The sequence below is a fragment of the Typopeltis vanoorti genome, chromosome 8 (genome assembly GCF_054136105.1).
Source record: "Typopeltis vanoorti isolate ZY-2024b chromosome 8, IOZ_Tvanoo_1.0, whole genome shotgun sequence".
Taxonomy (NCBI): domain Eukaryota; kingdom Metazoa; phylum Arthropoda; class Arachnida; order Uropygi; family Thelyphonidae; genus Typopeltis; species Typopeltis vanoorti.
In genome coordinates, this window is record NC_143556.1 from 105,573,453 (window position 1) to 105,589,597 (window position 16,145).

General features: G+C 36.8%; 1 protein-coding gene across 10 annotated transcripts in view; it reads left to right on the forward strand.

Annotated features, from left to right (window-relative positions):
* LOC150104251 (uncharacterized) overlaps window positions 1-16,145 on the forward strand; it is a 1,804,220-nt gene that overhangs the window by 651,596 nt on the left and 1,136,479 nt on the right. The window lies entirely within an intron of this gene.

Genomic DNA, 16,145 nt, shown 5'->3' on the forward strand with positions numbered 1-16,145 from the left:
ACTGGACAGTGAGACTTATTCATGCCTATGGTCCCATAGAAGGTTCTATTAAGGAAAAAAGTAGACAATTTTTTTGAGGCAAGTGCAGGCAGCTAATACAAAGAAAAGGAAACATTGTGGTTGTTGGACATCCTAAACAGCAGAGTAAGAAATGTTTAAAAAAATTTTTGGGACAATTTGGAGAGAAAAGCAAATCTAATAAGTACATGGACTAGTTATTACTAACATTGTGTTCCAACATAAAGACATGTACAAATTGACATGGAGAGAAGACAGAAGAAATAAGAATGTCATTGACTATATTACTCAATAGTGATGTCTTCACACTGATTCACATAAGTATATAGAGAAGTTGAAATAGAAAGTGATCACTATTTAGTTTTGAGGAGGATAAAATTGAATATCAATGTGTGTGTAAGAAAGTCTTAAACAGAATCAAAGTTGAGGCAGCTTTCAGAGATGAACTGTAGACTCAAATACATAAATATTATTGAATTAAAAATAAAAGAATTTGAAAATAAGAACGAAACCTTGGGGATTCAGTTGAAGAGCTTGAAGAAAACATTGATTCTGAAAGACAGGCATGTGAGGGAAGTTTGTCTTCAAGGATTTAAAAAAAATAAAATAAAATAAAATCAAAACTCCATCCATGTGGATTCAGGAAGGTAAAGAGTCAGCCAAGGGAAAAAAAGCATATCAAAAGTCAAAAGTTCCTAGCAAACAAGTCAGCAGATTTTGTAAAAGAATATACAGAAAATGGAACATAGCTTGTTTTGCAGATAGATTAGCTAAGTAAAAGTCATGGGAAGACTGACAATGAGAATGACAATGAGTCATCATGAGAATAGAATGTAAAGGATATTGAATCTTCAGAGGACAGAAGGAATAGGATGGATGAAGGGATTTTCCTATGTTAGGAGAAGAATTGAAGCCAAAAAGAGTAGAAGTACATCAGGAAGACAGGAATGCAGATGGCATTTCATTCTATTATAATCCAGAAGATATAAGAAATAATATAGATGACGAGTACAGGTTGAGTTATTATTATGGGGGATTTCAACTATGTGTATGTAGACTAGGAGGTGGAAACAGTCACAGGAAAGGAAGGAAATGAAATTTATACAGCTGCTTCAAGAGATAATTACCTGAGATAGCATGTATTGCAGGGGACACAAGATTCGGGAGTGAGTGTAAGATCTCATCACAGAGAACTTACCAGTAGCCAATATTCACCCAGGAGATTACTAGAAATGCAGAAGTTTCTGTCAAGAAGAGATATATGTGGAATTACAAAGCAGGGGATTAACCCCAAACCAGCCATGATGTCCATAGACATCCAGCTAAATCCATTGCTAACAGGTGGGTATTGTAAAAAAATAACTTGTTCTATTCTGTTGTAAATAGTGACATGCCCGATACATTACATAATCTGTTCCAAATATGCAGAGCAAGAGGGAAGCTGTAGAATGCATGTTCTACTGTTTCCAATTGGTAACAAATGTCACAGATTGAATCTCTGATGTTAAAGTACCTCCATTTGATGGCATTGACTGGAAGGCGACCATATGCAATGCTCCAAGCAAGATCCTTGATGCTTGGAACTGCATCAAGTTATGAAACAAAATATTGTTGTCAGTACCCAACTGTGGAACTTTGCAGCAAAAGAGATTAAAGATTTCTTTATACCAAATTTTACTTTTTTTAATGGAAAGAATGTCAATTCTGGAGTGTTTTAGCAGTCTTAGAGTTAAGCACAAAGTGTTGTAGTATTCAGGAACGATTTCAGCGTTTGGACCTTTATAATCATTAACTCCAAACAGAGGAAGTTGAAATCCAAGTAGTGCTGGAGAAGATCTGCACATGTGTGATTAGTTTGTAATATTTTATGGATTTTGAAGCTGTATTCCTTAAATAGCAGAATTTTAACACTGGAAGTCCAAATCCTCCATGCTTCGTTATAGTTGAAGAAATTCCTTTTTAACTTCTTGGTACCAGCTAGACCAAAAAAATTCCACAGGTTTACTATATAATTGCTTTTCTACAGCATCTGTTATGTCTGTAATATTTATTATACAGGGTGTTTCAAAAAGAATGTCCCAATTGGAAAATTGTATATCTCTGCAACCACAAACCACAAATGAATGCGACTTGTACCATGTGTAATTGTGGTGAGTGAAACTTTAGGCCTTACTTCATACTTGGTAAGTTATTTTGTAACTGTACCACATTTTCATTATTAAATATAATTATTTGAAATCAGGTCATTCTTTTTTAAACACCCTATATACAACTAAGCAGGAAAGATTATCATTATTATTACCCAAGACCCCATGGAGTCAAAGGCTCATCTAAGATATCCTTTTATCAAACACACAACTCATCATACCGTGCTTTAAACACACTCAAATTCTCTGCAGACACCACACTCTCAGGCAAGGCATTCCAATCATTCACAACTCTGCATGAAAAAAACCTGCTTCTCACTCCCCTACTCACACCCTCTTTATACAGTTTCCAGGGATGACCTCTGATCTCCCACTATTTTCTGTAGAAGAACCTCTCCAGCATTGATCCTATAACAATCCCTTAATAGCTTGTAGGTCTCTATCGTATCTCCCTTCTTCCTCCTGTCCACCGGACTCTGCAAGCATCTTCTCAATCTTTACTCATACTCGACATTTCCGGAGGTTAGAAACTACCATAATTAGTCACCTCTGGACCCTTTCCAACATCTCTTCATCCAACTGAAAACCAGGTGACCAAATCTGGGCACAATAGTTCATGTGTGGCCTAATCAAAGCCTTATACAGTGGAACAAGAATCTCCTTACTTCTCCAAGTCAATGCCCTCTGCAACATTCCCAGAAGCCTTTGTGTTGCCTTCACAATTTTGGCTATGTGTCCTCTAAATTTCAGATCCTTATCCACTATCAGCCCTAGATCTCTGATTTCCTCCACCTCTGATAATATATCCTCACCAAGCATAAATTCTGTATCCCACTTTTGTTTTCCAAATTTTAAAACCTTACATTTTGCAACATTGAACTCACATCCTCATTCCTGTGCCCAATCACTCAATTTATTCACATCTTCTTGTAAGGCCACAAAATCTTCTCTACTCTTCATGGTTCGTCCCAACTCTGCATCATCTGCAAACAACTGAATATTTCCATGCAAACTTCACCAATATCATTAATATACAAGATAAACAGCAATGGCACTAAAACAGACCCCTGAGGAACACCACTAGTAACTTTCTTTTCCTGGATATCGCTCCCCTATACACAACTTGTTGATACCTATCAGATAGCCAGTCTCCAATCCAATGCACCAACCTAATATCTAACCCCATCCACTCCAGTTTAACTATCAACTTATCATGCGGTAATCTATCAAAAGCCTTTGCAAAATCTAAGTATGTTACTGTGTATCCTTCTCTTACGTCCATGGAAGCAGTCACCTTATTGTAATAAGTAAGTAGATTACTAAAATGTGACCTCCCTTTAGCAAATCCATGCTGTCCATGAAAGATAATACCGTTGATGTCAACCCAATTCTGAATCCTAGTTCTCACAAGCTTCTCCAGCAACTTAGCTACAACATCTGACACACAGATAAGCCTATATTTTGATGCTTGAGTTCTATCACCTCCTTTATGAAGTGGCACAATCTTGCCCTCCTTTCACTACTTAGGAACTTGACTGAGTGCAAGACTCATATTAAAAAAATATATCAAGGCCAGCATCAACTCCCTGGCACATTCCTTCAGAATACGTGGTGATATATTATCAAGTCCCACAGCCTTATGTACATCTAGTTTGCTCAACTCCTCATACACCTCTTGCTCACTTATAGTAAGTCTCTCTTCCCCATCATCAACTGCTCTCAATCTCTCCATGAAGTCACATTCATAAGATTGAAAGACCTTTATGAACTGCTCATTAAGTATCTCCACCACACATTCTGCAACAGCTGTCTTTATACCATTTTCTCCAATCAGTGTCATCCTTCCGTAATCATTCTTTCTTTTGCTGGCCACATATCGAAAGAACTCCTTAGGATTCTTTTTGTCTTCATTAGCTAACTGCTGTTCATGCCTCTCTTCAACCTACCCTCACCAACCAATTAACATCCCTTGCCTGGTCTTTGCAGTCTTCATCGAATTGGTTATTTCCACTTCTCTTATGCTGCCTCCATAATGCCCTTTTTCTCTGTATCGCATGCTTAATCTTAATCTTTAACCTTCTGACCCTTGGAATACATTTAGATATTGCATCTACTAGATAGTTTTTGAAAATCCTGCAGCTGCATTGATCTCTTTTCCAGCTAACTCCTCATTCCATGCTACACCTGCAAGCTGTCTCCTGAGCTCTTCATAATCACCCCCCCTTCCCTGTAGTTCCACATAGCTTTAGAAAAATAAGCAGACTAGCCCTATTTTCCAGTCTTCTAACATTTCCAAGTTCTTGTATATAAGTTCTTGGACTTGTAATATTGGTTAAGTGAAGAAGGGAATTCCAAGTATAATGAAGGGTTCTATATTAGGGGTTAGTCCAAAAGGAATGCCTCCAAGATCCCACTTTCCATAAACTTTTAATTTTGTCTTGTCTTGTCTTCATTAATAATTAAATTAATCTGGTGGTTTTGCTGAAGTTTTCCAAAATATCAAAATATATATATATGGAAACATTATCCTTCAAAATTCAGACTACATCATCGGCATATACTAATACCTTATTTTCCTTTTTAGTTGAAGAAACTGTTATTCCTCCCACAGTATGTGTATTGTTGACATTGTTGTCAACCCAATTCTGAATCCTAGTTCTCACAAGCTTCTCCAACAACTTAACTACAACATCTGACACACAAATAGGCCTATATTTTGATGCTTGAGTTCTATCACTTCCTTTATGGAGTGGCACAATCTTGCCCTTCTTTTACTCCTTAGGAACTTGACCGAGTGCAAGACTCATATTAAAAAAATATGTCAAGGCTGGTGTCAACTCCCTGGTACATTCCTTCAGAATATGTGGTTCAAGAAAGGTTCAAGAACCAATGCCAAGAGCAATGGACTGAGAGGGCAACCTTGCTTGACTCCTTGTTGAATTTTTAATGGGTCTGACAGGAACCCATTAACTTGGAGGCAGGTGGTTGAATTTATGAAAGGAGCATAGGCTCCTTTGATAACAGATAGCAGTTTTTTACCTATACCAATTTGCTGGAGGATGTGGAATAGAAAGGGATGCCGGACATTATCGAATGCTTGAGTAAGGTCTACTGATAGCACTGCCATCGACTTTTTTTTTGTGTTAACTAAACGGATTAGATCACTTAGCAGAAATAGATTAAATTCTACTGCTCGACTTAGTACTCCGTACACTTGTGTGCTTTTAATTATATATTTCATTCCCAATTTGAGCCTGTTATTGATAATGCGGAAAAATATCTTGTAGTCAGTATATAATAGGTCTCCAGCTGCTGATTAAGGTGTGATCTCTATTAGGTTTAGGAATGAAGACAGTATGGCTGGCTACAAATTCACCTGGTATGTGTCCTGATGAGAGAAAGGAATTAAGTAGTGTAACTAGAATGTGAAGAATAAAATCCCACGCCTCACAATAAAGTTCTATCCCTAGACCATCAGGCCCTTGGGATTTTCTTGTCTGGTATTCTTTATGGACTGTGGTAACTTCAGATGCTGTAATGGGGCTTTCAAGCCCATCTTGGATATGAACAGGGAAGCCATTCATGTTCCAAGAGTTATAATTTCCACCAGTACTATTGTCTTCAAACAGATTTTTGTAGTGTTTTTGAAAAGAGTTAAGGATGTCTTTATCTTTAGAGGTACCTGTGGCATAATAAATTAATCACTTAACATGTATAAAACCAATAGTAATAACTTTAATGAATTAAAGGTATAAATATTTTGTTCTGAAAGTAACGGTACATCATCAGTGTAGAACAAACAGCTAAAGGAATGGAACACAAGTTACAAAACAGTCGGTTGATCACCAATTAAATTGTTGTTGCATGCCAGAAGATTAATTAAAATAATATTAAATAATTCTTTAAAGATAATTATTCATTGATGGTTGCATAAGATAAGAATCTCCCAAACGTTTGAGAGAGAGAGAGACAATCATTTCGATTCAAATTCGGTCGATGCAAAAGGACTTCACAACTTTCTTTAAAAATGCGTTCATATTTAAACTGCAAGTTTAAATATGAACTGATGTTACTTTCAGTACAAAATAGTTGTACCTTTAATTCATTAAAGTTATTACTGTTGGTTTTATACGTGTTAAGTGATTAAGGATGTCTTTAGTGGTGGACATGTCTTCTCCATCAACACAGATTTGAGTGATAGTCCTTTCTTTGCAAAATTTTGTAAATTGTCTATTGAAGAATGCAGCTGAAGGGCTAAATGCTAAGTGCTGTTGTATTCTTATCTTAAAATATCTTTCTTCTACTTGTTTCTGCCTTTCCAGATCTATCTCTATGTTAATGTTTCTAATGATGTTGCTACATTCTATACCATTGCATTGGTTTGTTACAAACCAGCTTTCTCTTTATAATCGCTATACAGATCTATCAACTTTTTCCTTTTGAGGAAAGCCTGTTCCTTTCCCCATTCCATCATATTCTGCTTTATTGCTTGTTTGAATTTTAACCACATATCCCAATTTCAGAATCTGGAATTTAGTTGAAAAGATCAACGGAAAATTTGGTGGAAGTCTCCATGGTCCAGAAGAGATCTGTACTTTTTCCATGCAGTGGAACTTAATTTTAACTGGATTATGATCTGGCATGTTGATGTCAAGATGTTTTATCTGAATTATTCTATTTATAAGGGAAAAAGAGATATAAATTCGATCAGTACGAGTACCAATACCTTGATTTATGTATGTGTATGCCTGAAGATTACAATTGCGAATCCTCCATATTTCTACTAGTTGAGTACAAGACATGTTTTTAACTATGCATAATCCCACTTTTCCACTCCTGGGGTGTCCTCCTATTTTGTCTAATATGGGTTTTCAGTACAATTCCAGTCTCTAACTGCTACGATGTAGTGAGCACCATATAAATATGGTTCCAATTCCTGGAAGAATTTTTGTCTAACTATTCTATTGGATGGAGCATAAACATTTATAAACCTTATTACACATCCACAATCTATTGTCAAGATTCTCTCTTCTGCATCCTTTTGGATATTACAGAATAACCCAAGGAGGGGGGACAAGAATAAGAACCTCCTACTCCAGCCCTGTTAAACTTTTTTTATCTTTATATCTGCAGAAGTATGTTTCTTGGAGAAACAAAAACCTAATATTATAGTGTAGCATGAATTTCCATCATTTCTTGTTTAATTTGCCTATGGAATCCTTATACATTTAATGAGGTAATGCAGAAAGGAGATGCTATGATTATTGAAGGGTCACTGGTAAGTCTTTAACTTCTAAATTTTGGATGAACCCGAATGAGGTCTTCAATCTGTGAAGAAGCAATTGCGTAACCTGCTTCTTGTAAACTGTTTTAAAATTTTTTACAGTTGCTTTCCATTACTTCAATTTCATGGCTATCATTTTTGGTTTGGAAGTTAGTTATTTTCTTTTCATGTAGATGATAAAACTGAGAAAACTTTGAATCAGTGAACTTTATTATATTTTCTTTAATTGTATCTCATGCTTTCTCTTTATTAGCATGAGTTGGCTCTTCATAATCCACGAACTCTTCTGAGCCTGAAGAGTTTTCATTTGATGATCCACAGCCTTCTCCATCTTTACATTTTTTATTACTTTTTCTTTTAGTTGTAGTTCTTTTTTTTTACATTTTTTTTGTTTATCTTCAATTTTTTTTTATTAATTCGTCTTTCCTTTTTGATGATCTTGTCTGCATATTAAGTTCTTTCAGTTGTCTTACTTGCTTTTCTGTTTCTTCTCCAGTTTCTCCTTGTAGAACAGTTAAATATTTTTGAATTTCATTGTGTACCTGTTCAGTTGTTATTTTAGGTACATTATTGGTAATTTCAACTGATGTCCCATCAGTATTCGACTGTAAAAGTTGCTCCTGAAGATTTGGAATTTTGGAGCTAATTTCTTACTGATTTGGTCATGCACTTTTTGTAATTTTACCAAGTCTCATCAGTGGGTGCCAGACCCAGAAGTGATACCAAGGCTGAAGTAATGCAGAAATCATTTTTCCATATACAAGTCAAAAGTGGTCAGATCTTATTACTAAAATACTCTGGATTAAAGATAGGTGTTGAAAGTTTTTTCATTTGATTATACTATAAATTAAAGGTGCCAAGAAATTATATTCTTGGTTTCACTCAACTTTATAGTCTAAAATAAATAAGATATAACCAAAATAATTACTAATATTCCCCTCTCCTCTCCTTCTCATCCATCCTAGGACTAGCTCGGGTGTTGTGTGAATGTGCAAAGGAATTGTCAATGCCTCTTACTTGGTTATTTAACTTAAGTTTGAATTCTGGTATGGTCCCTAGAGAGTGGAAGGAAGGCAAAGTGGTTCCTTTGCATAAAGGTGGCTCTAAGACTGCAGTAGTTAATTACAGATCAATCACCATCTCGGAAGTGGTGGTAAAAGTATTGGAAAAGTTGGTTAAGGACAGAATTCAACAATTGGTGGATCAGAATATGATACTCTATAGGGTCAACATGGTTTAGTTAAAGGTCGATCCTGCCTTAGTAATTTATTAACTTTTTATAATAGAATGACATCTGAGTTGAACAAAGGAAATGGCTACACAGTGCTACTTCTGGACTTTACTAAGGCTTTTGTCAGGATACCCCATGGAACACTGTTGTGCAAATTGGAGCAGATGGGGATGGATACTAAACTGGTGATATATGGATAGGAGAATGGCTCAGGGAGAGATACCAGAAGGTGGTGTATGGAGGTGCAGAGTCCAGTATGCCTCATGGCTCTGTGCTTGGGCCATTGTTGTTTAATTTGTATATAAATGATATATGAAATGGCTTAAAGGGAGATATTCAGTTGTTTGCTGATGATACAAAGTTGGGTAGCGCAATAAAAAATCAAGCTGATGTTGAGAGTTTGCAGGATGTTTTAAATAAGCTGACAAAATGGGCGAAAGGTAATGGATGTCAGTTCAATGTGGAAAAGTTTAAAGTTATGCATTTTGTGATTATAAGATTACCAGCTGTGTACTACATTGATGGAACGGTACTCCAAGAGATTGATGAGGTTAGGGACCTAGGGATGTTGGTGAATAGGGAGATGAAATTCAGGGAACACATTGCTAAGGTGTCCAAGATTGCACATAGGATTACTTGGTTATTGAGGAACACACTAACATCAAGAGATAAAGAGGTTATTATTCCCCTTTATAAAGTGTTGGTACTTTCACATTTGGATTACTGTGCTCAAGTCTGGTCACCTGGATTCCTTGGAGATGAGGAGGTTGTGGAGAAGATTCACAGGAGAGTGACTAAGTTGGTGAGTGATGTAAAAAATGTTCCATACATTAATAGATTGAGAGCTTGTGGATTGCAGAGGTTGGTTGATAGGTGGAGGAGAGGATATGATAAAAACATTTAAGTTACTAAAAGGTTTTTATAAGATTGATGCAGGGGAAATGTTTCAGTTGTGTGATAGTGATGGAAGAACAAGAGATCATCCCTGGAAATTAAGGAAAAGTGTGGTTAACAAGGGTGTGAGAACGAGGTTTTCACCTGGAGGATGGTGAATGAGTGGAATGCATTGCCTGACTCGGTTGTGAGTGCTTTGTTTGTAAATGGATTCAAGAAGAGATATGATAGATATTGTTTTGATAGTTTGGGTCTCTTGCGATGAGTCTACTGACTCCATGGAGATACCCATAATAATAATTTTAAACAACACAGCTCCTTTCACCTTGCTTTAAGTTAAAAGTCTGGATACGGGAAAGGTGTCCAAGGAATGGAAGGAAGGTAAGATAATGCCATTGCATAAGGGTGATAACATACTGGAAGTGCCTAATTATAGGCCAGTTTGTGTGTCATCAGTAGTTTTTAAGATCTTGGAGAAATTAGTTAGGGACCGTATACAACATTGGACAGATCAGGGTAATGTTATCTGTCAGAGTCAACATGGATTTTTGAGGGGGCACTCTTGTTTTAGTAATATGCTAGCCTTTTATAATAAAGTTACAAGAGCATTAGATGAGGGAAAGGCATATACTGCCATTTTCTTGGATTTTGCGAAGGCATTTGACAGGGTACCACATGATAAGCTGATATTTAAGTTGCAGCACATGAATTTGGATATCAGGTTGGTCAACTGGATTCAGGATTGGCTGTCTGATAGGTATCAGAGAGTTGTATGTGTGGGGGAGCAATATCAAAGAAGCAGAAGGTTACAAGTGGGGGTCCCACAGGGCTCATTACTGGGAGCTATATTCTTTAACCTTTATATAAATGACATTTTTCGTGGATTGCAAGGGGATATTCAGTTGTTTGCGGATGATGTGAAGCTGGGAAGGGTTATTAGTAATAGTGCAGATGTGGTAGTCATGCAAGAGGATTTGAATAAGCTAGACAGATGGGTAAATTAATGGGGGTATTGATTCAATGCAGCAAAATGTAAGGTCTTGAGGTTTGGGACACATCGATGGGACACTGCATACTCTATTGGAGGAGATATACTGGAGGAAGTTAGGTTGATCATTGATAGAAACCTGAAATTCAAGGGACATATTGCAAAGGTAGTGAAGGTAACACAGAGGATTGCTGCAATAATGAGAAGGACGCTGACCTGTTGAGATAAAAGAGTTATCATTCCGTTGTATAAGACCCTGATCAGACCACACTTAGACTATTGTTCTCAGATTTGGTCCCTGGGACTTGAAGGGGATAAATTAACTGTGGAAAGGGTACAGAGGCAGATAACAAAGATGGTTTCAGGACTGTACAATGTTATTTATGAGGATCAACTGAGGGAATGTGGACTGCAGAGTTTGGTGGATAGAAGAAGGAGTGGTGATATGATTGAGCCTTTTAAACTGTTGAGAAGTGGTTACAGGGTTGACACTGGGGAGTTCTTTTGCTTGGTTGAACAGCAGGAAGGAATGATGACAAGGGGCCATCCCTGGAAGTTACGAAAGGAAACTGTGAGAGGGTGAGGAGTGGTTACTTTGCATGGAGGGTGGTTGAACTGTGGAATGCATTGCCTGACTGAGTGGTGAGAGCGAGAACGGTCAATGAGTTTATTATTATTATTATTATTACGGGTGACTCCAGGGAGTCCTTAGACTCATCGAGGGAGACCCACAACTATTCGAAATTCTCAAAGTATCTATCATACCTTGCCTTGAACTCACTCACTGTCATAACACCCACAACAGACTCTGACAGCTTATTCCACTCATTTACCACTCTAAAAGTAAAGAACCCAGCTCTGACACCCTTGCTAACCACACTCTTGCCCAGCTTCCATAGATGTCCCCTAGTTCTCCCACCACCAGTCCTGATCTCAAATATATCCTCTGAATTAATCCTATTGAAACCCTTCAGCAATTTGATTATATCTTCCCTTTTCTGCCTATCAACCAATTTCTGGAACCCACAAATCTTCAACCTGTTCTCATAAGGTTCATTCCATAGACCTGCTATCATCTTGGTCACTTGCTTTTGGATCCTCTCCACCTCCTCCCCATCAAGAAGAAACCAAATGAAGAGGTGACCAAATCTGGGCACAGTAGTTGAGATGAGGTTTAAGGAATGGTATGATGGACTTTGTATTTCCTAGGAGGGACCTCCCACGATGAGTCTTGATAGACTTGTGTTTCCTAGGAAGGACCTCCTGCAACAAGTCTTTTGACTCCTTGGAGGCCTATATAATAATAATAATCTTTTTACCATCTGCATTCATTAAAGTCATCCTGTCATAATCTTTCTTCCTCTTACTTGCCGCTTAGAAGAGTCTAGAAGTAAATGATTATTTATCCTGCCAACTCTTAATAATTATACAGTTAATACTGTTTCTTATTCTCTATGTCTTTTCCTATGTTTGTTATAATTATCATATTTGTGTTGTTCATACCCCTTCTTAATTGGCATTTCTGTTAGTAAGCTACCTCCCAGTTCAAGTTGGAAAGAGTTTCCCTAGTTAGATGCAAATTATTGCCTTGGTTATAGATAAATTCCCTCAAGTTACATAAATTCAATGTCTCCATGTGTCCTTGGTGCCATCCAATAATATTTTTTTTAATATTTATTCTCTTTTAAAGAAATTTCATCTATACAGAATTAAGTTTAAAAAAAAAATTAACACTGTAATACAAATATTGTTGCAATAAGTAGAATTGATATATGTAAATGAATATAATATATTTTTTTTAATGTCAAATAACAGTTTATTATATGTCAAATGAACTACATATATATACAATACAACTTAGGAAATAATACTGCATTTAATCACATATAGTTCAGTTCAGATTAGAATTGATATCATATTTTGCACAGTGTGCAATTCATATAATATAAACATAATTAATATCCTATATAGAATCACAGTTAGGAGAAGAAAAATGGATTCCGTAAGAGAATGTATAGATGCAGCTGTTATTTTAAAAATAATTATAGAAAAACATAGAGAATACAATATTGAAACACATTCATAGCTTTTATTGGTTATATGTCCATATGGTTAGCCTAGTGGCTATGCGCTTTGTAACCATATGCCTGGGGAAGGAGTGTGCAACCATATGCCTGGGTTCAATTCCCGTCGCCGACGTGAGGAGCTTAAGGATCTTCCTCTGCCATTGCCAAGTTAGCCGGTCTTGGGCATGGACAGCAGGGTCCCCCCCCCCCCAGTTTATCTAGGGTTTTTCATCCTGCAAGCAGGCAAACCGGCCCCCTGAACACATGGATCTACAGTCATAAATACTTAACCCCCCATGAAGGGCTCAACTCGCTCCAATAGGGATGGGGGAGAAAAGGGAGGAAACTCCATACGAATAAATAAATAAATTGGTTATATAAAAGCTTTTGACAAAATTCTGAGAAATAACCCATGGGAAACTATCAAGGAATGTTTATTGGATATAACGGTATAGATGCGAACACAAATTGACAAGAAAATAAACTATTTATTAACTTAAAATGCTAATATTTCTCTGGTATTGGTCAGGATCCTGATCAATGACTATAATCCCCATAAGATAGATAAAATACTAAATGCTCCCCAAACATCCCTCCCCACTATCTACCAGAGAAGACTACAACAAAACTATCACCATCCCATGCATTAAAAGCACATCTGAAAAGATTTCTAGGGTGCTTAACAACTATGCACTGTATTTAAACCTTATGTGAAATTGGCAACTCTCATCCATTCACATAATGACAGATTCTCTCCTTTATCGCATCTAGGAGTCTGTGAAGTGCCCTGTTCATGTCATCGGGCCTACTATGGATAGACAGGAAAACTGTGGACATCTGCCTCGTTGAACACAAATAATATATCTGGCACTTTCGCTATGGCAAGTCAGGTCTGGCAGACCATGCTTTGGATACCCCTGCACACAGGATCAATTGGAAAAAAAACAAAAGTACTGCACTGAAGCGTTTACAAGTCAGAGAGGTTGTTCCTGGAATCAGCAGAAGCCCTGATACATACTCCAAGCCTCAACAAGTATGGCTGTATAAATCTACCAAAGATTTGGGAGACAGTCATCTTAAGACCAATTAATATCTGTTTTTTTTTTTTTTTTTTTAGATAGCTCCTAATTAGGACTTTAGTATTTGTGTTGCATGCTATAATTACTCATACTAGTCACACTGTTACACTGGATTGCAGTTGTCTCGCTACTGTAACAAACTTTGTTTGTATACTCTGAAGATACTGGATATAATAACAGCGAAGTATTAGCATTTTAAATTAATAAATAGTTTATTTACTTATCAATCTGTGTTCGCATCTATACCATTAAAATCCAATAAACATGTGCGACGAACACATAAGCCTCTCCACATGATTAAGTACTCTCAAGGAATATCACATTCCAAACCAACTATATAATGCTCTATTGAACATGCACCATAATAATGAAATCGCAATAAAGCAAAATGATATTATATCTAATTGGAAACCAATAAACAGAGGAGTCTGTCAAGGCTTTCCTTTATCACCCATGTTATTTAACATATATATAGACAAATTATAAAAAAATGGAGAGAAGTAAAATTCGTGTGGGTTCCAAATTAATCAACATACAAAAATAGACACACTATTCTTTGCTGATGATTAGATCATTTTTGGAAAGACTGAAGATGAGCTGCAGAAATCAATCTATAATTTAAATAATATTATACAACAATATGGCCTGGAAATATCAATGTAGGAAAGCTAAAGTCATGGCTTTTCGCAGAGATAACCTGTCAGAAGTAAAATAGTAATAAATAATAAAATTATTGAGCAAGTTAATAATTTCACATACCTAGGCTGTAAACTATCCTACATAAATGAAATAGATATAGATTTTAAGATGACATATTTTTAAAAATCACTGGAGTAATTAACAGAACCTTTCAACCTAATTATGTTCAGAAACACACAAGACTTAAAGTCTATAAAACAATAGCCAAACCCAGACCATTATATGGAAATGAGATCTGGACCTTCGGAGAAAGGGATATACAGAGAATTCAGGCAGCAGAAATGAAATTAATCAGAAAAACAGAAAAATTCACCCTATGAGATAAAAAAAAAAAAAAAGAAACAGCAAAATAACTAAAAATCTTAAAATCAACAGACGCAATGATTAAATATAGGAAAAACTGCCTAGACCATATAGCAGTAATGCAGAGAGAAAGATTACCAAAAAAGATTTTGACATATAAGCCTAGAGGAACAAGGAATAGGGGACAATCAAGAAGATGGTGGACCGAGTCTGGAACAGTCCACTTGGCCCCAGAACCTTAATAGGAAGATGACGATGATGATAATGCAATTCATATTGTATACACAGTGCATATATTATTATTATTATTATTCAGGCCTCCATGGAGTCAAAAGACTCATGATGAGAAGTCCTTCCTAGGAAACACAAAATCTATCATACCACTCCTTGAACTCATTTACCGTTCTTGTTCTCACCACTCAATCAGGCAATGCATTCCACGGTTCAACAACCCTCCATGCAAAGAAACCTCTTCTCACCCTCTTGGTCACAGCTTCATTTTGTAACTTCCAGGGATGGCCCCTTGTCATCGCTCCTCTCCACTGCTCCACCAGGCAAAAGAACTCCTCAGTGTCAAACCTGTAACTACCTCTAAACAGTTCAAAAGTCTCAATCATATCACCTCTCCTTCTTCTATCTACCAAACTTTGCAGTTCGCATTCCCTCAGCCAAACCTCATAACTAACATTGTGCAGTCCTGAAACCATCTTTGTTATCTGCCTCTGTACCCTTTCCACAGTTAATTTATCCCCTTCAAATCCTGGGGTCCAAATTTGAGAAGAGTAATCTAAGTGTGGTCAGATCAGGGTATTACACAATGGAACGATAACTCTTTTATCTCTGCAGGTCAGTGTCCTTCTCATTATCGCAGCAATCCTCTGGGTTACCTTGAAACCTTTGCAATATGTTCCCTGAATTTCAAGTTTCTATCAATCATCAAACTCAGATCTCTTGTCTCTCCAACTTCCTACAGTATAGCTCCTCCAATAGAGAATGCAGCCTCCTATCAATGTATCCCAAACTTCACGTCTTTACATTTTGCTTCATTAAACCGATACCCCCATTCATTTGCCCATATGTCTAGTTTATTCAAATCCTCTTGCATGGCTGCCACATCTGCTCTATTACTAAAAACCCTTAACAGCTTAAACAATATATAGAGGTCTCAGTACTGAGCCCTGTGGGATCCCACTTGTAACCTTCTGCCTCGTTCATATTGCCCCACTATATACAACTCTCTGATACCTATGAGACAGTCAATTGTGAATCTAGTTTACTAACTCGACATCTAAACACGTCTGCTGCAACGTATATATCAGCTTATCATGTGGCACCCTGTGAAATAGGAACCTGCCCTATCCCTCTGTCTTTGAAAATCCAAAAAAATAGCAATATATTTCTCTAAGATCTTAACAACTACTGACGAAATGCAACTG